Source organism: Mus musculus, chromosome 4 (genome assembly GCF_000001635.26).
Source record: "Mus musculus strain C57BL/6J chromosome 4, GRCm38.p6 C57BL/6J".
NCBI lineage: Eukaryota > Metazoa > Chordata > Mammalia > Rodentia > Muridae > Mus > Mus musculus.
In genome coordinates, this window is record NC_000070.6 from 52,301,911 (window position 1) to 52,324,838 (window position 22,928).

Here is a 22,928-nt window from a genome sequence, read left to right on the forward strand (position 1 = left end):
TTGATCACACCACAGAAATAAGGTTTCTCCATTACGTAATGTGTGGAAAACACACTGATAGAATAGGAAATGTGTAAATTCCAAAAATATGCATTTGTAAACTATTTAAGTTTTCTAAAATGGGTTAACCAGAAACTGAATAGTCCAGAGGGGTGAACTTGCCCTGCTTCCGTCCAAGAGCCTCCACTGTTAGGGAGCTAAACTATAAAAGCTGTGTTAATCTAAGAGCCTGGCAGGGTAGAGTGCTGAACTCTACCTGTATCTGTCCAGGAACCCCAGCTCTCTAGAGTAGTGAGCTCCTCCTACATCCAACCAAAAGCCTGGATGGTCCTCAGAGGTGAATGCTGCTACATCCCAATACATCTGCTTCTCCTGATCATCTTGTAAAGTAAATGCCACTAACCTCACGGGAGCCAAAACAAAAATACGCTCAAGTAAAGTAGATTTGAGAGCTCTTGACTGTGTAAACTTTACCATTCCTAAGCTTCTACAACCCCCTGAATAACCTCAAACTATGCAATTAGGACTTTTTTGAAATTATAACATAATTATAAAATTTCTCCCTTCCCTTTCCCCACTCCAAACCCTCCCATATATCCCTTCCATTCTCCTTCACACTTAAAAAAGTGTGATCTCTTTTTAAAGTAATCTTTATTGCATATATATATATGTACATATATATATATGTATATGTATATGTATGTGTGTGTGTGTGTGTGTGTGTGTGTGTGTAATATATTCCTACATCTAACATTTCCATCAATACAATAATATAATGGCACTTCTATGTATGTTTCAGAGTTTACCATTTAGCACTGGCCAATCAATTGGTATGGACTTTTCTTGGGGAAACCACCCCCCCACTCCCAGGTCGCCTCACTTGCCTATAGTTCTTGGTGTAGAACTTAGACAACATGAGCCTTCCCCCATCCATTCTGGCATGTTCATGGGTATCACCATTGTTCAGGTCACATTTGTGCACAGACAGTGAAAGGATACCTTGCAACGCTTTGCTGGTCTTTGCTAGCTACTCAGTGCTTCCCTGATCTTTATTGGTCTTCACTTTGTAGAGAGAAACACACACCAAAGAACTTCTCTTGGTATTCTGCTGTTTCTTGCCACTTCTGCTGATTCAGCGGAGCCTTACAGTTTCTGCTGGATCAAGCTGATGATATTGATTGACCTTTGATGTTTGCTATTGGACTGGACTGCTGGTATCCTGACAACGAAGAGTGGAATTGTCAAAAAGAACTACTTCTAAACAGGTCCACAACCAACTTTTCCTATAAACCTTCTTTTCCCCTTACCTCTGATCAGTGGGTTAAAATCCTAAATAAAGGAGAATTAGAGAAAAATCTAAGCCTACAATTATGTTGCTGAGACTTTGTGGTCACAGCTTCTGAGGTTACTAGGAAACATAATATCACAACAAACTCCCTAATACTCCTGCTCTTACAATCTTCCTGCCCCCTTTTCTGCAATGATCCCTGAGCCTTACGTACTGGAGTGTTTTGTAAATGAATCCGTTGACACTGAGCTCCATGTCTCTAATTTTCCGAACAAGTATAGTCCCTAACAATAATCTATAAACATTTGTCCTTATGCCACATATAAGAATTTGAATTTTGACAGTTTAATATGTGTATATAATATATTGTGATCATATTCAACTCCTCCTTTTCCTTCCCACTACCCCCTTTTCATTCTTGCTGACCTTCTTCCTCTTCTCCTCCTCCTTCTTTTTCTTTTTCTTTTTCTTTTCAACTAATCCTCTTCTAACTACCATGGATTTGTAAATGCAAATGACCAGAGGTGCTGGGTGTTCATGACTGCAAAAGCTTTATTATAAGCAGAAGACAGCATTACTCTCTGTCCTTTGCCGCTGACGAGCTTTCTAAGCGGCTTCTATATTCCCTGGGAAATGGGGATGACAGAGATGTCTCATTTAGGGCTATCCATTCCATAGTCACTTATTCTCAAATTTTTGACCAGTTATGAGTGTTTTGGTAATAATTACCCACTGAAAAAAGAAGCCTCTCTAACACAGATGAGAGTGGTGCTGGCCCTTGGGTGTTATAGTTTAATTTTACATCGATTTAGCAAAGAATTATTAAGAGTATTCCTCACTAAGGCCTGACCTCCCCAAGCATAGGTTTTGGCCAGGATTATTTTATCAGGCAGGTATTCTACATGTTCCAGTGTGGTGGGTCATAACTTCAATTAGAAAGCAGCTGATTACTCCCTAAAACAGTCTGAACACTTTTACCAGGGAGGCTATCATGTGTGGTAGGTACATAATTTTGCACTAAAAGTACACAGCTAGATACAACCAGTTAATTCTTAAAGTTGATCTTCTAACAAAAGAAATTACCCCATAGAAACAGAACAAGACTATTTTCTTTAAAGTTATACCAGCCACATCTGGATTGACGCATTTTTTACAGAAAATAATCTGTAAGATCATATAGAGTTCTTTGCAGTTGTATGTAAGAGAGGAAGAATAAAGAGATATGTTAACTATGAGTTTAGATGCTTTAACTACACCTGAGGGGAAAATCTTGATTTTTTTTCCCCCTGAGCTACTGAGTATATTTAATTCTCCCCAATTGTCTCTAGTATTTAAAAGATAACTACAAAATATATTGGTTATCAAATTCAAAATACATTATATACACCATCAAGAAGGTTCTTAGGGGCACGGTAGATGACCGTAGAAACAGAAGACATGAAAAAAATCATTCTCAAACTCTAAGTGACTATTTTTTATTTCTGAAATGTAAAAAGCCAGCTAGTAAATAAGTGAGTCCATTTGATGCTCCAGTTCAATTCTTAGCTTTTCAATTCACAAGAATCAGACCCTCATCAACTTACATTCTTTTCTCAGCTTCAGTTCCCACATCAGTGAAGATGACAATCTGTTGTGAGGGTCAACGGAGTAACATCTCTAAGCACAAATGATGTTTGCTCTTTGTGTGGGGGACTGAAAACTACTCAAACTTAGCTTTGGAGATGACATCTAACTGCAAGCTCTCAGTGCTTATACTGTGGCCCAAGACAAGACTGGGAATGCCCTAAATGGCATTTCTTCAACAATTTTCCAATAATTAAATTCCTTTTCACATGCTTCAGCTTTACTCAATACTCATGGGTTCCATCACAAAGGTATATATGCCTCAAAGGCAATTGGGTCTATTTTCTTGTTTGGTGTGACAAGCAAATGCTGCAGTTCTTGTTCCAGGGCATCTAGGGTGATAATATACCAGTGATTCTCAACCAACGATCATGGCAAATTTCTACCTTCAAAACTATTTACATTGCAATTTACAACAGAAGCAAAATTATAGCTATGAAATAGCAATGAAAATAATTTTAAGGTTGGGGGTCACCACATCATAAGGAACTGTGAAGGTTGAGAAGCACAGATATAAACCAGATCTTCGTATTAGACTTTTTGTTCATTTCTTTGTTCAAAATACTGACTTAAGACAGACTATAAAATAGCACAGAAAGACTAGCCCACCTTAGAACTCCTAACAAAAATAAGCTTTGCTATGGCTTTTTAAATTAATCTCCAAAATACTAAGTAGAGGCCAAACTTAACACTTATAAACTTATTTCTTTGAGACATGTCTTATAGAGCTTATGGACTTCTATTTATAAGCATTATCTCATTAGAAAAAATGCAAAACTTCACAGGCACTCATGAAAAACCGTGTGAAGAAGAGCTTTAAAACTTTCAAGTTGTCACATTACTTAAAAATAGCCTGTTTCTGCAGCTAGAAGCTTGAGTGAATTCTCACTGATTAAAGTTTAGACCCTCTTTAAAAATGTAATGAACCAAAACAGTTTTTCTTATATTAAGTACCGTCTCAGTAAATCTAGAAGTTAAGTATTAAATTGAATGATTTTTCACTAAATTAAAAACACCAGCCACTTTACTAAATATTAAAAGGTGTTGAAATATTTTTGGCCAAATAGGATTAGTTTCCTTTTCCTCATTGGGGCACAGAAAACCTTTAAAAACAATCTGGACTTAACTTATAACTTATTATAAAAACACCCAGTCCATATATTTGTGCCTATATACTCATTGGAGAGTGATCAAACTCCAGTGGCCAGTTTCTTGTGTTTTATTGGTTGAGGGATGGAGGGTACAGGGGTTGGAGAGTGGACCTGGAAAGACTGCAAAGCAGGCATGATTGGGGTGCATTGTATGAAATTTTCAAATAATTAATAAAAAATATAATGTTAGGAGAATCCCTTGACAAAAACAAAAACAAACAAACAAACAAACATAAAGACACACATCAACAATATCAAAACCACTTACTAATGCAACTACCACCCATGAACGTCTTCCCTTGATACTGCATTCCTATGTATCCTTTAGGTTAGAACTCTGAACATTGCCTTTGCTTCTCTCTTGCCAGAATAGCTGTGCTTGTTTGCTTGTTTGCTCTTACCCATAGAGTATTTTGTATCTGAAAAAAAAATAGCCTCTTTGCATCTTCAAGGCCATCATTGTATTAGTTAACTAGTAATTTAATGAACTGAATAATAGCTGAGATACAAAAACAAAGTGTGATTGCTTCTTTCTGATTTGGGGCAAAAGATGGTAATTTCAAAAAAAGTTTCTGCAATTTTTTTTAAACAGAGTTACTAAAGGAGATGGTTGTAGGTCTCCATATAATCACTGTAGGGAAGAATGAAATATCAAGAAATATCCCTCCCCCTAGGAAATAGATAATGCTCTGTTGTACCTACAAAGCTTCTGATAGTGATTGCTGCAGCTTAGTAGGTAAGGGAAATTCATATGTAGTCTTTCAGCTTCCAAAATATGGAAAACAAGGTACCTAGATTATGTTCAAACTGCAAGGTAGAGCCTTAAAAAACAAAAACAAAACAAAACAAAAAAAAAAAAAAACAGAGCTATAAGCTCAGAGTCATCTAAAAGGTGTGTAAGCTACAAAACAAACCACAGTCAGCATTCTACATCCGGGCATTTTACATTGTACACTGTATATTGAGCAACTTCCAGTAAAAATTATGCCTTAAAGCTATGTGCCACATGAACAGAATTTTTCAAGTTGTTCCATACACAGTACAACTATTTACACAGCAGTTATGTGGTAGGTAGTGTAATAATCTAAAGGTTAAAGCATTTCAGAGGATGTGAGCCTGAAAACAGGCTGTGATCAAAGACGATGCCATCTGATAGTTTGAGCATCATCCTTCACTTTTTAAATCCTTGTGGGAATCAACCCTCTTGAATATCAAGTGACAAAGATAAAAAAATAAAAAATAAAAAATAAAATAAATAAATAAAATAAAATAAGTTTTTTATTTACATATAAAATTTTTACAAGCCTTATAAAGGAAGTAAAAAGATTTCTGTATTATGACTCATTATATCATATATACATAGATAGATAGATAGATGGCCTATACCCTAATAGAGAGCAGAAAATTTGTCTAGTGACCATAATTATCTCACCATTTAGGAAGAGACCTTATAATTTAAGGGTATTTAATACAAATAAAATGAATGAATAGGGATATAGAATCTTATCAGAACCGATTTCCGTGCCTCAAGTCTATGATATCTACTGTATCTGGAACACTGATGCTGGCACTAATATGAGATTTCTCAGAAGAAACCATTAGAGAAGAATCCTAAAACCTGATGGCAATGTGTTGATTCCATGGGACAGAATAGAATCTAAAGCTCATACTGTAATACCAGGGTGCTTGAACCCAAACAGTGAACCAAATTTCCAAATGACAAGGCAAAATGAGGTTTTAAAGTTCTTGTTACTTAAACCAAAAGGAAACCAATATTTTCTTACACAACTGAATATTCATGTGAAGATTTTAGCTACTACATTTATATGTGAGTATTTATATATTTGTCATTATGCTACAAGTAATGCCATTTATTCTTGTGTTTAGACTTTGAGTATTAGATGTTCAGGTTTTCATATCAGACAGACCCAATTTGAAATCCTGGCCATTTGGTTTGTTAGTGCATATTCTCAGAGAAGATATATTACAGTTGAAAATTCATTTCCTCATCTACAAAGTATGAACATTGTTAGTATCTGTATTGTAAGCTTGTTGTTGTGAGTAGAAGATAGCACACAGTTTCAAGATACTGTATATTAGATAAGAGTACATATGTATGCATATTGTGTGTGTTTTAAACAGAAACAATTTACTGTTAAAAACTGACTTCCCCACTTCTGCTTTTACTACCGATAATAATGGAGTTCCCATTCTCCCTATTGTTCATCTTCCAGATTTGTTTCCAAAGTCTTGATATGCGTGTTTGTATTTCTTAGTGAGATTTATGTTCCTACTGTACAGACTGTTTAAACCAACAGAGCACAAAGATCTTCTTTTTTATTTATTTTTTATTAGATATTTTCTTTATATACATTTCAAATGCTATCCCGAAAGTTCCCTATACCCTCCCTCTGCCCTGTTCCCCTACCCACCCACTCCCGCTTCTTGGCCCTGGCATTCCCCTGTACTGGGGCATATAAAGTTTGCAATACCAAGGGGCCTCTCTTCCCTGTGATGGCCAACTAGGCCATCTTCTGCTACATATGCAGCTAGAGACACGAGCTCTGGGGGTACTGGTTAGTTCATATTGTTGTTCCACCTATAGGGTTACAGACCCCTTCAGCTCCTTGGGTGCTTTCTCTAGCTTCTCCATTGGGGGCCCTGTGTTCCTTCTTATAGATGACTGTGAGCATCCACTTCTGTGTTTGCCAGTCACTGAAAACCAGGTTGACTTACCTTGAGGAACAAGCCTTATCAAAACTGGCTGACCTCAATGACATTAAAAACTTGTAACAATGTGTTTATGGTAAATACTAATCACAAACTCTTTGCTTGCTTGCAAAGATCATGAAAGACCTACATAAAATTTCCCAACTGCAGCTTAGACAGTGCTTTTCCCCAACTCCTGTGAAGAACAAGTCGGCCTGGCCATAGTGAAAACCTTTGCCTTACAACACTGAGAGTCTTTGGGTCTCAGTTCAGACCCTACAACAACATGAAAGAAATTAATAAGATTTGTGGGTTCTGGTTCTATCCACACTTCTCACCCCAAAGCTATTAAGAATGTTTCCTTCGAAAATGTTAAAATCAAATACTATCAGACTTAGCTATTTCCATTTTATTGGGTTGTAAGTTTACATAAATTTGCAAACATAACCACTGGGCTAAGTCTGATTATGGTCTAAACTTACAAAGGCCTGGTCCTGTCTCACGTCTTTCACACAGTGTTTGTTACCGTGGTTTTTAGTTCTAGTGGCTTGAGGAGATAAAATAAAATCATTGCAGCTAGATTTTCTGGAAATCAAGGGTGGAGAGCAGAGCTGTTCAACAACATTTTTCATGGTCGACACGTGTTGTCATAGGTCATTTTCAAGGAAGCAATCATCACATTGGCTTCTGGCTCCTCTTACCTTCCCCAAATCTAGTTTCAAACAAAAATTAAACTGAAATGATCTGTTCTGAGTCCTTTAATTCAGCAGCTAAGGTAGTTTGGCATTGCCTAGAAAGACTGGTACAAGCTTTAATCTATCTTCTTAAAGGAGACGTCGTTAACTATACCTCCTGAGACCTTTTAGGAAGCCTCTCAGTTTATCTGCTGAGGCAGTTGACTGACAGTGGCAACAGTCAACAGCCAGCAGTTGGTACCTAGGCACCAAGCTCAAACTAACTTTCTTTCTTTCTTTTTCTCTTTCTTTCTTTTTTCTCTTTCTTTCTTTCTTTCTTTCTTTCTTTCTCTCTTTCTCTCTTTCTCTCTTTCTCTCTTTCTCTCTTTCTCTCTTTCTTTCTCTCTTTTTCTCTCTCTCTCTCTCTTTCTCTCTTTCTCTCTTTCTTTCTTTCTCTCTTTCTCTCTCTCTTTCTTTCTTTCTTTTTTATTGGCAGGTAATTTTTTTAACTTAATTTAATTTTAAAATATGCCCCAGTATGGGGGAATGCCAGGGCCAGGAAGCAGGAGTGGGTGGGTTGGGGAGCAGGGCAGAGGGAGGGTATAGGGGGCTTTGGGGATAGCATTCGAAATGTAAATGAAGAAAATATATAATTAAAAAATAGCTCAATGGGGGCTATTCCAAAAGCTGTTGCCTGCAAATGGGGTATGTTCTTCTAGCTAGGCTGCCTTGTCTGGCCTTAGTGGGAGTGGGCGAGCCTAGCCTCCAGAGTCTTGAAGTGCCAGGATGAGAGAATACCTAGGGGGCCCCACCCACTCAAAAGAGAAGGGGAAGGCAGAAGGGGAAAGGATTGTGGGAGGCGGTAACCAGGGTCTCAAGAATTTAAATGATCCTTAAACCTTGCACTGTTCCAAATCAGCTTGATATCATCCTATCTGGCAACAAATAATCAGATCCTGCTCCCCTCCCCCATCTAGCATATCACTATTTAGATAAACAGAGCCCAGGATCTTCGATATATTTCACATCCTAATTATAAATGCCCACTTTAAGCCACAGGTAACTTCCCAAATGTTAAGTAAGTGCTTCCTGTTTTGTTGGTGGTTTGGAGGGAAAGAGTGAGAAGTTGGTTTTGCTTTTGTTTGGTTTTGGATTGTTTTGCAGCCATAGAGTCTAAGGTTTTTATATCATTATCACATTCTTTTAGTACTGCATCTGTTGTTGTTTTTTTAACCATTTTCTATGTGCATCATAGATATTTTACTTTTTGATTCTATTTTATCTAAAATTAAAATCTATGAAAGAATAGGATTTTTGTGAATTCACTTCACATTGATATTTAGAGCTTACTAAAAGTAAAATGGGTAAAAAAGGTACACACAGATCCTCTGACTCTTCCAACTCCTCAATGCCTGCATCTGCTATTAACAGAGTACCCATGGCTATTTGGGAAAAAAATGATTTTCTGAACAGGTAGTTCTGCTACAAAATAAAAGTGTATTGTTAAAAAGAAATACAAAACATTTTCTGTGATGAAGAGGGAATGTCAGCTGGACACTTGCAGAATCACAATAAAAATGTTTTTCACCAGGAATTTCAATAATAGTGTTTTTATATCCAAGAGTGTAGGTGTAAAATGTAGGCATCTAGGACAAAATAGATTCTCAGGATAAATGCAGGTCATAATATGCAGAGATTTCTTTAGAGGCAGCACAAAGTGTTAGGATTTCTGCCCCCAATGGCAAGTTATTATAGTTTTATACGGAAGCAATACTATGCAATTTTTCATGTTATAAATAAGATCTTTCTTGCTTCACTCTAAAAATAAACCTAGAAAGAAAGTGGTACAGATGGGGAGATTTTTTTCAAAAAAGAGAAAATGATAGATAATGAGAGAGGAGAGGTTGAGGTCATCTGTGTCGTCCCTTCTCAAGTATTCTACAGATTTTTGACTTGTCTGCTTGCATAAACAGCACCCACCGTAAACATCAAAATAAAAATAGGACTAATATATGACACAGCTAGACCCAAAGGACCCTATATCCAGCTGCAGAGAAACTTGCTCATCCATGTTTATGGCTACACTTTTCATAATAGCCAGGAAATAGAACCAACTTAGAAGTCCATCAACTGTTTGAGAATGAAATGTAGTACATACATGTAATGATATTTTATTCAGATATTAATCAAAATCAAACTTTCAGGAAAACTGATGGAATTGGAAATAATTCATCAGAAGTGACTTGGGCTCAGAAAGACAAATTCTATGTTCTCCCTAATACACAAGCCCTAGTTTTAATTGTTATATATGGGTTTATGTGAGGTTTAGTGGAGAGAGAGAGATATCATAAAACTAGAAAGGGTCTCCTGAGTTGAGGGACAGAGGCTTTGAGGAAGGGGTGTGGAGGGCAATAGATCCCACTTGGCAAGAGAATTCAAAGTGTAGACTTTGGGGAAAGAAGGGTACAAGCAGGGCAGGGGCAAAGAAGGGGAAGAAGAATGGGCTGTGGGGAGTGATAGCCAAAACTAAACAGTGTGAAAACACTGAGAAAAAAATCTTCTTGTAAGAAACTTAAAAGAATAATGTCTTAAAACTAAAACAAAAAGTAAAACTTACATTTAAAATTTAGTACATCTTTTTGAAAAAGTTAGTTACTGTAGTTCTATTTGTATCAAAAGAATATATATATAATACATAATATATATATAACATAATATATATTATGTTTTATATATATATGTGTGTGTGTGTGTGTGTGTATGTGTGTGTGTGTGTGTGTGTGTGTGTGTGTGTGTGTGTGTGTGTGTATACATTTCTGAAACTTGAACAGTGATGCTCATACCCCCAACAAACTCTGGCATGGTGCCTTGTGAAGCTATGTGATAGTTCTTTGTCTGGACTCTACAACGCCTACACATTGATTTGCATTTAAATGTGCATGAACATCTAATCCAAGCATAGAGACCACTGGCACTTCTTCATCTCACCACTATAGAAGGACTCCTTTATTTATCTCTGCTTCTCATAAATCTCTGTGTGTTGAAAGCCAGCATCACATGCCCATCTGTAAAGAGAGGGTCTTTACTGACCCTGTGGCCATTCTTTATGTAGCTAAACAGACTTGAAGTAATTAGGCAGACAGAAATGTATGGTATAGAAATGGAAGTTTCATGAAAAGCCTTTTCTTCATGTTTCTGTAATTCTTCAGTCCTCTAACTCTTGGCATCATCAATGTTTTTACCAATAATACCTACCAACTCACAGAGCACTTACAAATATTATTTTAATAGCATTTTATTACAAACAGTAATTATTTAATTGGCCTATTATAGTTTTTATTGTGTGGTATATGTTCTCTTTATACTGCCCTATACTTACAAAGCAGTTACAGTTCACCTTTGGTTCATTGCACTGAAAACACCTGTGTATCGCTCTTATTCTGCTTTAAAAGAAAATCAGGAAGACATTATAAGTTGATGCAAAAACTTCTGTTTCTGGGTATCATCTCCTGCGTCCTGGAATCCTGACAAGGGGCTGATACAGAAAGGATAGGCTGGCCTCAGTGCAGAGGATGTGCCTTGCAGTGACTTGATTTGCCAGGGTTGATTGGTACTGGGAGAGGGGAGGGGCTTCCTCTTCCCAAAGGAGGAGAAGAGGAGGGTAGAGGGAGAGAGGCTGTGTGAGGGGAGGACTGGGAGGAGAGAGGGGCTGCTATGGGGATGTAAAGTGTATAATAAATAAATAAATAAATAAATAAATAAATAAATAAATAAGGCAGGGGAGAGGACAGGCACAAGTATATACAAAAACTGAAGTAGAAATCAGGCAGGAGTTTGTTGTCTCTGCAATGCAAGATCGCAACATATTTATTATTTACAGAAAGAGGGGTCAGCTAATCTTGGTAGGAGATCTCTATAGGTGAGCATCTCAGGCTGTAAACATCCTAGAGGAAGAAAGTGTAGTTGCCAGTATTTACACACACTATTCAATCGACCATAATCACTCGGACTCAGACTCTTGAGGACAGCTTTGCCCTTCTTCTTAAGTCTTGCCCATATGGGTGATGACTTTGACAATTTCTCATAAGTTAAAAGCTTTAGGTTTTGAGATGGCTGTGCCCATGTCAAACAATGTATGATCACTCAGAACTTAGTTCATGCAGGGCTTAGTTCTACTCCCTCCAATCCTCCTCCTCCTATCTACTTTCCCATGTATATATCCTTGGATTTATTTCCCATGTTGGACATTGTTGATCTGGAATCTAGAGCAAACTGCCTCCCAACCATGTCCACATCTAAAAACAGAAAAGAGTGATACAATTATTTTAAGTATCTAAGCCTCAGGAATGGTCATAATGCATTCACAACTGTAGATTAGGGCAAGGCAGAAGTTGGAGAGACTGACTGACAAGTCCATCCTACCTGAGAACATAGAGGATGGAAGCAAGGGTTCTCCCCATTTAGTAATTGAATTTATCAAAACTGAGACTAGAAGTCAGCCAAGCAATATCAAATTACTTGTATTACTTCTAACAAAGCTGGGATTTGATAAGGTAGCTAGCTTTCTGAGATAGTCAGATTCTTTATGCTTGGTTCCTCAATAGAAAAGGCTAACCTGCCTACTCACAGTAAACAGCAGGTGGGAAAAACCTCACTCTTGAGCAACTAACATCGAAAAGAGAAGAAACTAGCAGGTATTCCCATCAAATAGCCCACCCACAAAGGAAAGAAGAGATAGAGTGCCTGATCCATGAATTACCAACTTATTCTCCAAAATTATACAAAGAATAGGTCATTTCACTCTCCTTTCCTCAACTACCTATGGGGAGAATAATGGAGACCAGAGACTCATCAGGGAGGATCACCACACTCACTTCAGTCTTTCTTTGTAGATGGGGACAATAGAACATAATAAATGACCCCTCTAATAGTCATGAAGCTCATCCTGGGACCATTCTGTCCCCTGCTCTTCCTGCTTTCTCTTTCTTGAGAGAATTACCTTCAAATTTCAGCTTATTTCAGTTACTTTGGGGGTACTATCTGAATACATGACAACAACATGGCTGTTTGCAGAGTTATTTTAAGCACATCCCAGAGGGACCCAGAGGGATGGTGCTACAAAGAAGCAGAGAAACAAAAACAAAACAAAACATGATCCTTTCCTATTCAGACACAATCATAAAGAGAATTTTTAAATATTACATTATGGTCTTTAAAATAGATTATAACTTTACATTAACATATTTATGCAATAAATATTTCACGAGAATCTTTTTAATTCGCCATTAAAGTCATTAGTCATTATAAATTCTAAGTATTATTTTAAAGTCTATATATTAATTTACAATATAACACACTAAATTTAATTATTATATTTAGGAGATATATTATTTTCTATTTGTAATGCTTAAACAAACATATATTTTATAAAACATAATAGAAGAAACTTTTTATTGGAACCAAAAAACCTTGTCATGAATAAACAACTTTAAACCTTGACGCATGATACTTAAAACTTCCCCCAAGATTTATAGCCCTTAATATATCACCTGTTTATAAATTGTCTGTCTCACTGTACCCTTCCCAATGCTCCTTGCATTAGAAACAGGAATTAATATTAATTTATATTGTATAGCTATGCTGAAAATATCCATGAAAATTAAAGCCATATTCCTACCTCATGAAAACTGAGAAACTGCAAATGTGTGTTGCTCTATAAGTCTATACTAAGTTTCAGGTTACTTTGTTGTGTAGCAAGACCTGCTACACAATTTTTAGTAATTTTAGTGGACAAATGGATAAACAGATATAGAGTTGCTGGAGAAGATATTCCTAGATATTTAGATATTGGAAGTTTTAAGCTTAACAAGAACAATGTTGGGATTAAACAAAAGCATCTAGCATTATAGAGAGAAAACTAAAAGTGTCTGTCTTAGTTAGGGTTCCTATTGCTCTGGTGAAACACCATAACCAAATCAACTTGGGGAGGAAAGGGTTGATCTGGCTTACAATTCCATATCATGGAACCACCTACAATGCTGCAATGGGCTGGGTTCTCTTCCATCAATCACTGGACAGGCAATTGACGGTCCTTACTCACAGATGACTTTAGCTTGAGTCCAGTTGACATAAAACTATCCAGCGCAGTATTCCATGCCACACCTTGCAATATTCTTGTATAGTCTTGCATACCAAGAAAAGCATGGCAAAGAAAATTGGGGGAAAGTATCACATTGTGATGAAGAAAATAAAAAATCAGTTATCAGAAAGTGACAGCAAAGAATAAAAAAAAAGTAATACCGTTGGCATGCTCAGTCTTTGCCAAGCAAGAGAGTTTTGGAAATTTATCTCACCTAAGATGGAAATAACCCTCCTCATCAATAGAGGGATGAATAAATTAGATATATGCAATGAAGTTTTTATCCATCCATAAACATGAACAAAATTGTGGCATTATAGGGAAATGGATGGAACTGGAAATGATGTTTAGCAAAAGTGTGTCAGACTCAAAAAAGCAAATAAAATATTTTCTCACATTTTGAGGATTGGGGATTGATAATTAGATAGATAGATAGATAGATAGATAGATAGATAGATAGATAGATAGATAGATAGAAATCTATAGAACATGAAGGTATAAGGGGGATTATTTTAGTAGAAAACTAAAGGTAGGCTGAAGGAGAACAAGAAAGTAACAGGAAAAAGACAAATACAGGTCTTCTACAAACACATATACAGATCTAGGGTGTGTGTGTGTGTGTGTGTGTGTGTGTGTGTGTGTGTGTGTGTATGTGTATGTGTGAGTGTATGTGTGTGTGTATGTGTCTGACTGAGTGCACATACATGTATGCTACTTGGAAATAGAGATAGAATGTCTGAGGAAAGAAGGGAATGAGCAGAGGGATAGGTGTCAATGAGTGCTGAGTAAGCAAAGTACAGATTTATATGTATGAAAATATAGCAAAAGTATTACTTCATATGCTCACTTAAACCTTTAATCTATGAATTGTTGTGTGTGTCTGTAACCTCTCAGCACTTGAGAGGTGGAAACAAAAGGAATAGGAGTTCAAGACCAGTCTCAGTTACATAATGAGTTTGAAGGTACCTTAGGGTACATGAGACTCTGTTTCAGAATAGATAAATAAATGGAGAAACACACATACACACATAGGGGAGAGAAAAAGAGGAGAGAGAGAGACAGAGAGACAGAGAGAGATGAATTTTGCAATAAGATTTTTGGTTTCTTTAAAAATCCATTTATATTATATGAATTTGTTTTATTTTAGTCCCAGGTGTGAGATAGGCTGCTTCACAGCAGGTGATTATGATTTGCCTCTTGCACCAGCAGGTCATGATTTCTGCCAACTGCAGATTGTTAATCCTGGGAACTCTGGAGAGTAAAAATGAAAGGCCTGAGAGAGCCTTTGAAGGCTGCTTCTCCTGGTTGTGGTTTAGTGAGAAGAAGCTGGAGACATCCTGACAACAAAGATTAGACTTGTCCCAAGAATCACAATATCCATAATCACCAGGAAGTAGCCTAAAGAGGTCTATGTCCACTTTTCCTTCTAACCTTCTTTCTCTGCTACCTAGTGTTGGGTGCTTGGAAGGGAGTAGGATGAAATGAAAGTTGGAAGGGAGATAAAGATATAAAACCCCAATAAAATAGTAAAAAGGAAATTGTACCAACAGATTTTATTTTAATATAATACTTTATTAAATATTCGAGAATTTAATACACCTTCTATAAATTCTCCCAGAGCTACCCCAACCTTCTCAGCCCCTCCCAACATTATATACATTTTCTTTCCATAATCCTCCCTCTCCAAGTTGTGCTCCCAGGTATGGGATCATCTACTAGAGTATAGTTCATCCACTATGGGACAGTACAAATTGTGCTCCTGAGTATGGTATGGTCATATAGTTGACCTGCTAGGGGCTTTACCCTTAAGAAAGCTGACTCTCTCTCCCCTAGAAACCATCAACCGCCAATAGTTAGAGATGGGGATTGGTGATCACCTCCCACTTCACACTAGAATATTGATTGGCATGATCCTGCATAGATAAGCACAACTATTGTGAGTTTATTAGTGTGACAGTCATATGTGTGACAGTCATTAGTGTGACTGTCATGACAGTCATGACATATCCAAATGATGTTTCCTCAGCGTCCTCCTTGACCTCTGGCTCCTTCAACCTTTTTGCGTCCTCTTCTACAGAGGTCCCAGAGCCTTGAGGGATAACTGATACAGATGTACAACTTGTGGTTAACCACTCCACTTTCATTCATTCTCTGCATTTTGTTCAGTTGTGAGTTCCTGAGTTAATCATCATCCACTGTACAAAGAAACGTCTCCGCTGAGGCTTAAGAGCTGTCTGTGCTCATCTCTGTGGAGAGAGAGCGATCTAGCAAAAGTTTGATATGATGTCCATTAATACAATAGTAATAGGTTTATCTCTGGGACCTATAAGCTTCCTGTGATGATTTGAATAAGGATAGTCCCCATAGTTTTACATGGCTAAATGCTTAGTCACCAGGGAGTAGAACCTAGAACTCTTTAATGGCATTTGAAGGATCAGCAGGTGTAGCTTTGTTGAAGTGTGTCACTTGGGATGTGCTTTGAGGTTTCAAAAGCTCATAATAAGACCCAGTCCCCGTCTCTCTTCACTCTTCTTCTTCTTCTTCTTCTTCTTCTTCTTCTTCTTCTTCTTCTTCTTCTCTCTCTCTCTCTCTCTCTCTCTCTCTCTCTCTCTCTCTCTCCCTACATGTCATGGTCCAGTACTATGCTTGCCACGCCTGTTGCCATGTTCTCTGCCATGATGAAAATCTACTAAGACTTTGAAACTGTAAACACACCCCGAATTAAATGCTTTCTCTTATAAGAATTGTTATGATTGTGGGGGTCTCTGCACAGCAAAATAGAACAGTAAAAGACACTCCTCAACCATGAAATTTTGGCAATATTTATAGTACCAAGTATGCATTCTATCCTGTGCAACAAGTCTTAAACCAAATTAGATAGTAGATCCCTAAATATAAATATGTGTGTGTATATATATATATATATACATATATATATATACGAGAGAGAAAATGTATATAAAATATTAATATATAGAGAGAATATATGTTCATATAAAATAATTTGATTGGAGTTAACCTACACAGGGGATAATGCTCACCCAGGAGCAAAGGAGGCCAAATTAATTTTTTTTCAAAAATTAACATTCAAAAGTAAAACGTAGTGCTGGGTCACTTGGCTCAAGTAATAAAGGCATTTACCCCAGTCCTGAATACCTGAGTTTGATTCCTAGAACCCACAAGGTGAAAGAAAAGAACTGACTCCTGCAAGTTCTGCTCTGACCTCCTCAAGCAACACATACATGCACGTACGTATGTACACACACACACACACACACACACACACACATACACAATAAATAAATGAAGAAAGAAAGAAAGAAAGAAAGAAAGAAAGAAAGAAAGAAAGAAAGAAAGAAAGAAAGATCCTCTCTTGGTAGATTTTATTACTTTGTAATACATATAGAGACTATGTATTTGCCTGTATGGTGCTATGTACAAATGTATGTAACATTTGTACTTTGCTTTGTAAAATCAAACTCATGATTTGGTTTTGGTCTGTTTTTGTTTTTATTTTTGTCTTAGCTAATATAATGCAATCATACAACAAATAGTACCAAGGCAGAATGAAGTTACACTTACTGCAAATAGGAAATATTACATCTCAGGAAACTTCAGGTTGCCCTACAGTGACACTTTGAAGACAGTAGCAGCTTGGTTTTTTTTTTTCATCTACTGTGGGACAGGCTGTGACTTTTCTTACATGCCAGAACACACCCAAATGAACATCATAAATAGTATCTGGTGAGGAGAAAGGCCTAACCACAAATCACAGATAGACTAAGTAAGCAGAAAATGTAGTCCAAAACAATATTTCTTAAGGTGAGCATTATTAATCACTTAATTGAAGAATTCACTTCTAAGAAACTTATAAATAGGACTTGGGCTATCACTGCCCTGAAAATTTTAAAATATTTTTTCAAACAGAAGAAAGGTAAACCATTATCACTATAATGAAAAGAAGAAGAAAAAAAACTAAATCACATTGTAAAACGTCAAAAACAGTGAGACAGAATTTTGGTCTAAAAGGCCATGATATTTCCTAACCTAGCAATTTGCCACTGAAAATAGTCGAAATGCATAGACATACATGATTTTCTAGTGAGTGTTGTGATTACTGTGTATGTTAAAAATACTTTTCTGCCGTGTTTGCAGATTTACACAGGAATTGCTGCAGCCCATTCAGAACACACCCAGGTTTCCTGATTCAGTGCCCCAAGAACTCAGCTTGCATTTGCAAAAATCTGCATATATGCAAAGTATGTATGTAAACTGGGAGTGAGTCTGCTCTAAAGTCATATATAATGCCATTGTGGAATTGTATTTCTGATCTAAATTTCTGCAGCAAGAGCCTTGTAAATGATTTCCAGTTACATTATCCTCAAAGTTTCCAAATACGTTGCTGTTTTTCATGCTCCAGCTATTGCAAACCTTGAAAGATTTTCTTCTCAAGCAGCCCTGTGCATTTGTTTATCCTACCCTTTTCCCAGAATGACTGCTGTGATTTTTCCACTATCAAGCTCTTATGTACCCTTTAAGACTCAATGTGGACATCACTGCATTCTGGAATCCTTCCTGGCCCTTTTAGAACTGCTTGCAGAAAACCAGTTTGCACATCCTTATCGCCTGTCTTCATGACACTGTAGCTGTTTATTTAAACATTTATCACCCTACCACAGGTGCTTTTCAGGAGCACAGAAGGGATTGATTTTCCCCCCTGCTCACCTACTGTCAGAGTTTAGCCCATGGTACTGATGCTGAAATGCTGACACTCATTCTCCCTTCAGGTGTTCTCCGCTAAAGGATAAATGAAAGGGAAAAATGACATTGAGAAATAATAGGTAGGTTTTATTAACAAATGCATAACTTTGATCATTCTGAACGTGGGGTTTTCTGATAAGTACTTCTCATGTGAGTGGGTAGGCCTTTAAAGGCTTGGGATCACTCCTTAATTCATTCCTCTGGATCTGAGAATGGCCACCACAATAGATGAGAAAGGGACTCCCTTTACCCATTTAGTCACTGACAGAACTTGGAGCACATTTGGGTGAATTGAGGTAAGATTCACTGGAAGCATTTTCCAAACACAGCTCCCATCTAGCACTTATAAATGTCATTTTTATTTCCTAAGATGAAGTGACAAGTTGAGAGCTGTACACAAGCTGTGCAAAAATGTGACTTGGGCTGAGCCTAGAGTGTTTCTATCTAACTGTCCCAAGGCCTAGGCCTGGAAGCTCATAGCCTCCATACAAACTAATCTTCTGCAAGCTCAGACGTTGACGGCTTTAGCTTCTGGTCTCCACTTGCTAACCTAGACCTCTGAGACTTCCTGCTAATACATTTACTCTTCCTAGTTCTTTCTGAACTCTAGCTAGCTGGTTCAGCTCAGCTGTTCTGGCTCAAATTCCTCTCCAAGTTGGCTGATTCAAATTGGCTTCTCTTGGTTTGTAACTGAATTGCTCTGCTTTGAAAGCCTCCAAACAAAACTGAACTGAAATGCACTGAATTGAATTCCATTCGATTCTCTCTCCCTCACTGCTCTTTACGTAGCCTCTCTTTCCTGTCTATTCTTGTGAGAGTTAAGGAATATCTTATCTCTGACTCATTCTGTCAAGTCTTTCTGATATGTCACTTTGTCTTCCTCCCCCCCCCACCCCCCCTCCCGCTGACCCCCGCAATTGGACGTCATTGTTTGGGATCAAAGGTGTGTACTAAGGACGTGTCTGTAAAAGGGATTAAAGGTGTATGGCATGTCTGCATTCAGCCAGATCATATCTTTGGAAGTCATCTTTTGCCAGAGCATCCATGTTGCTGAATTAAAATTCCTCTACAATTACTAACTAGACCTGACCTTACTAAGTTTCTACTATAAAACCAGACTGAGTGTATTCAGGGTAGTATGACTAGAGACACAAATCTAAGGAGTTAAAGAGTAGACTAATGTGTAATCCTATATTTATATATAGGATATATAAAAACAAGAACCTATATTCCTGTCAAATAGGTCTCAGGAAAGATCTTGAATGCAGCCAGCAAATCAATGTCTTGTGCCTTAAGAAGGTTCTAGAATGAGTTGGAATTCACAGCATGTAAACACTATCAATCTCTCTTCTGTAAACTCTTATACTTTATAATAACTTATAATATTCAAAGTTTCAGGTATATTACACAACGTAATATTCAATAGCACAAAATTGTAAAGCATGAGGGTTTTTATAAACAGTTAAGAAACTAGGAAAAATAGCAACAAACCCGTAAGACTTTTTTAATGCAAAATAATGCAGTTTTCTAATAAGCAACATGCCACAGAGTGTACTTAAATTGTTCCTACATGAGGAGCTTCCAACTAGTGCAGCAGGAGGCCTGAATGTGTTAGAAATACCTCTGAGGTTCTTGGTGTCTATGTCTGTAGCCATCCTCGAACACACCTGCATATCCTGTCTCCACGGCTCGAGATACTCAGCTGTTGCCTTATTTATAATAGCCAGAAGCTGGAAAGAACCCAGATGCCCCTCAACAGAGGAATGGATACAAAAAATGTGGTTCATTTACACAATGGAGTACTACTCAGCTATTAAAACGAATGAATTTATGAAATGCCTAGACAAATGGTTGGACCTGGAGGGCATCATCCTGAGTGAGGTAACACAATCACAAAAGAACTCAAATGATATGTACTCACTGATAAGTGGATATTAGCCCAGAAACTTAGTATAGTGAGATATAAGGTACAATTTGCAAAACACATGAAACTGAAGAAGAACAAAGACCAAAGTGTGGACACTTTGCCCCTTCTTAGAATTGGAAACAATCACCCATGGAAGGAGTTACAGAGACAAAGTTTGGAGCTGAGACAAAAGGATGGACCATCTAGAGACTGCCATATCCAGAGATCTATCCCATAATTAGCCTCCAAACGATGACACCATTGCATACACTAGCAAGCGTTTGCTGGAAGGACCCTGATATAGCTGTCTCTAATGAGACTAGGCCGGGGCCTAGCAAACACATAAGTGGATGCTCACAGTCAGCTATTGGATGGATCCCAGGGCCCCCAATGGAGGAGCTAGAGAAAGTATCCAAGGAGCTAAAGAGATCTGCAACCCTGCAGGTGCAACAACATTATGAACTAACCAGTACCCCGGAGCTCTTGTCTCTAGCTGCATATGTATCAAAAGATGGCCTAGTCGGCCATCACTGGAAAGAGAGGCCCATTGGACACGCAAACTTTCTATGCCTCAGTACAGGGGAACGCCAGGGCCAAAAAATGGGAAAGGGTGGGTAGGGGAGTGGGGTGGGGGGGAAGGCGGGGGGACTTTTGGGCTAGCATTGGAAATGTAATTGAGGAAAATATGTAATAAAAAAAGATATTCAGCTGTTGCATCTGTTTTAACAACGTCATGATGGAGCACAGGTGAAGGATGTGTTATGTCCAGACCTCTGGTCCCCACAGACCACCAAAGACCACCAGGAGGCCAGCACGTATGCAAAAGTGAAAAGTCTCTATTCAAGCTCAAACTTGGACCGATCCATCCTCTCCCACACAGTGATGGGTGTGGAAGCTGCTGAGCTGGTGTCAGCCTTATCTTTTATACAGTTTAAGCTGAGTAAGGGGCTTTCTAACTTGGCAGTTACATGATTGGTTGGCATTTCAGAAATCATAGTTTGCCTGAAATCTTAGCTAACATCATAAACTTTGCTATAACTTGAGTCGTTTGCCCTGGACATGACACAGGGCATTACCTCTTATCAAGAATAGAGTGGCTATTACTTGGTTCCTGGAACAAACTGTGGTTTTTCCAGTTACCAAGTTCAAACTGAGGACAGGCTAGACATCAGATGCGGTTTGAAAACAAAATAGAATTAGCTGGCTCGGTCATTCAAATAAACATCTCTTGAGACTCTACACTTAGACATATTTTTAACGCCAAGAATCCAATTACAACCAAGTTATTTCAAGGTACTACACAGATAAGGTCTAATCTGCTCATAGGATCTAAAGGTTCGGGTAAAATGGTTTATATGAACAACTGAGATCTTCTTAGAAAAAGACAGAGAGAAAAAAATATCTAGTTTCCTAGGGATTGAGAATTCACTAGGGACTCTTACCCTCAAAAGAGAGCGTTCTATAAGTTTTAGGTTCAAGAAGGCTTGACATTTTTGTTGCTCTCAGGATTTGATGCCACAAAAGGAAAGAGTAGCAGTTCAGGGAGATATCTTTGTGGTTTATTCTATCCTGTAAAGGTTTAGAGGCAGGGACTTAGAGCATTGGTTATACTCATAAGCAATCTATGTAACACATATATTACATTTGTAAACTTTTTGTCAGTCTCCTCCCCTCAATGTTTTTCAGAGCTTGAACATAATGAAAACAATGCATTGTAGAAAGACTTTCCCACAGCTGCAAACAACAGCCATGCTAGCTTACAAAAATGTAGAAGTGTAAATGTGAACAGTTTAGAAAATCATTAAGATATATAATGCTGTTTTGATCTGATTTCACCAAAAAAAAATGAGTAAAAAATATTAACTGACACTTGAAAGGAAACATTAAATTTAATGGGAAAGGCACTTTTCTGTGAAACAGATCTAACCATCTGACATACTAGATCAATGGATATATGAATGATGGATAATTTCCCATAATACTCTCTATCTTGAGTCTTTGATGCTAACATCATCATTTGGACATCTAAGTGTGAGGAGCAAAGACTTGTTAAAACAATTGTGAGCAATCTGATTTAATTATAAGACTTCCTTCTGGAGTCCACAGCTATTGTCCTGTCTATAATATCTTACAAGTATGAGTTGCTTGTTTTCTTTCAATCTACAGATAAGAGATATTTGATAATTTATTTACAAGGAAAAAAACTGTTTAAAATGTCAAGTGATGTAAAAATGGAATACTGAAATTGGAGAAAAGTCTCAGTGGGTGGGAACATTTCTTGTACAAACATGAGGATATGAGTTCTATTGTTAGCTCTCATGACCAGAACTCGAGCAATGTGGGAGGTGAGGGAGACCAAAGCACCCTGTCAAAACGAGTTGGGTGAATGGTGATAAACCAGGCAGAACAGAAGATATTTTAAAAATCTGGCTTCCACACGTGCATGCACTAACATGTACCCCTCCTCCACACACAAAACCCCACACTAAAATCAGAGCCACATTTTGTATTAAATCCACAGTTAAAAATCAAAAAGGAGGTGGGACTGTCAAGGAAACAGACAAATAAATAGTCAGAATCTTTTTCGTGGAGAATAAAATAGCACTTTACTGTCAGAAGGGGAAATGCTGGATAATTGAAGTCAAGAGTAAAACCCACATCATGTCAATGCCAAGAA

General features: G+C 37.6%; 1 pseudogene; it reads left to right on the forward strand.

Moving 5' to 3' along the window:
- The window catches only part of Gm12467, an 81,422-nt pseudogene extending 60,199 nt beyond the window's left edge, over positions 1 to 21,223 (forward strand).
- The last annotated feature ends 1,705 nt before the right edge of the window (positions 21,224 to 22,928 follow it).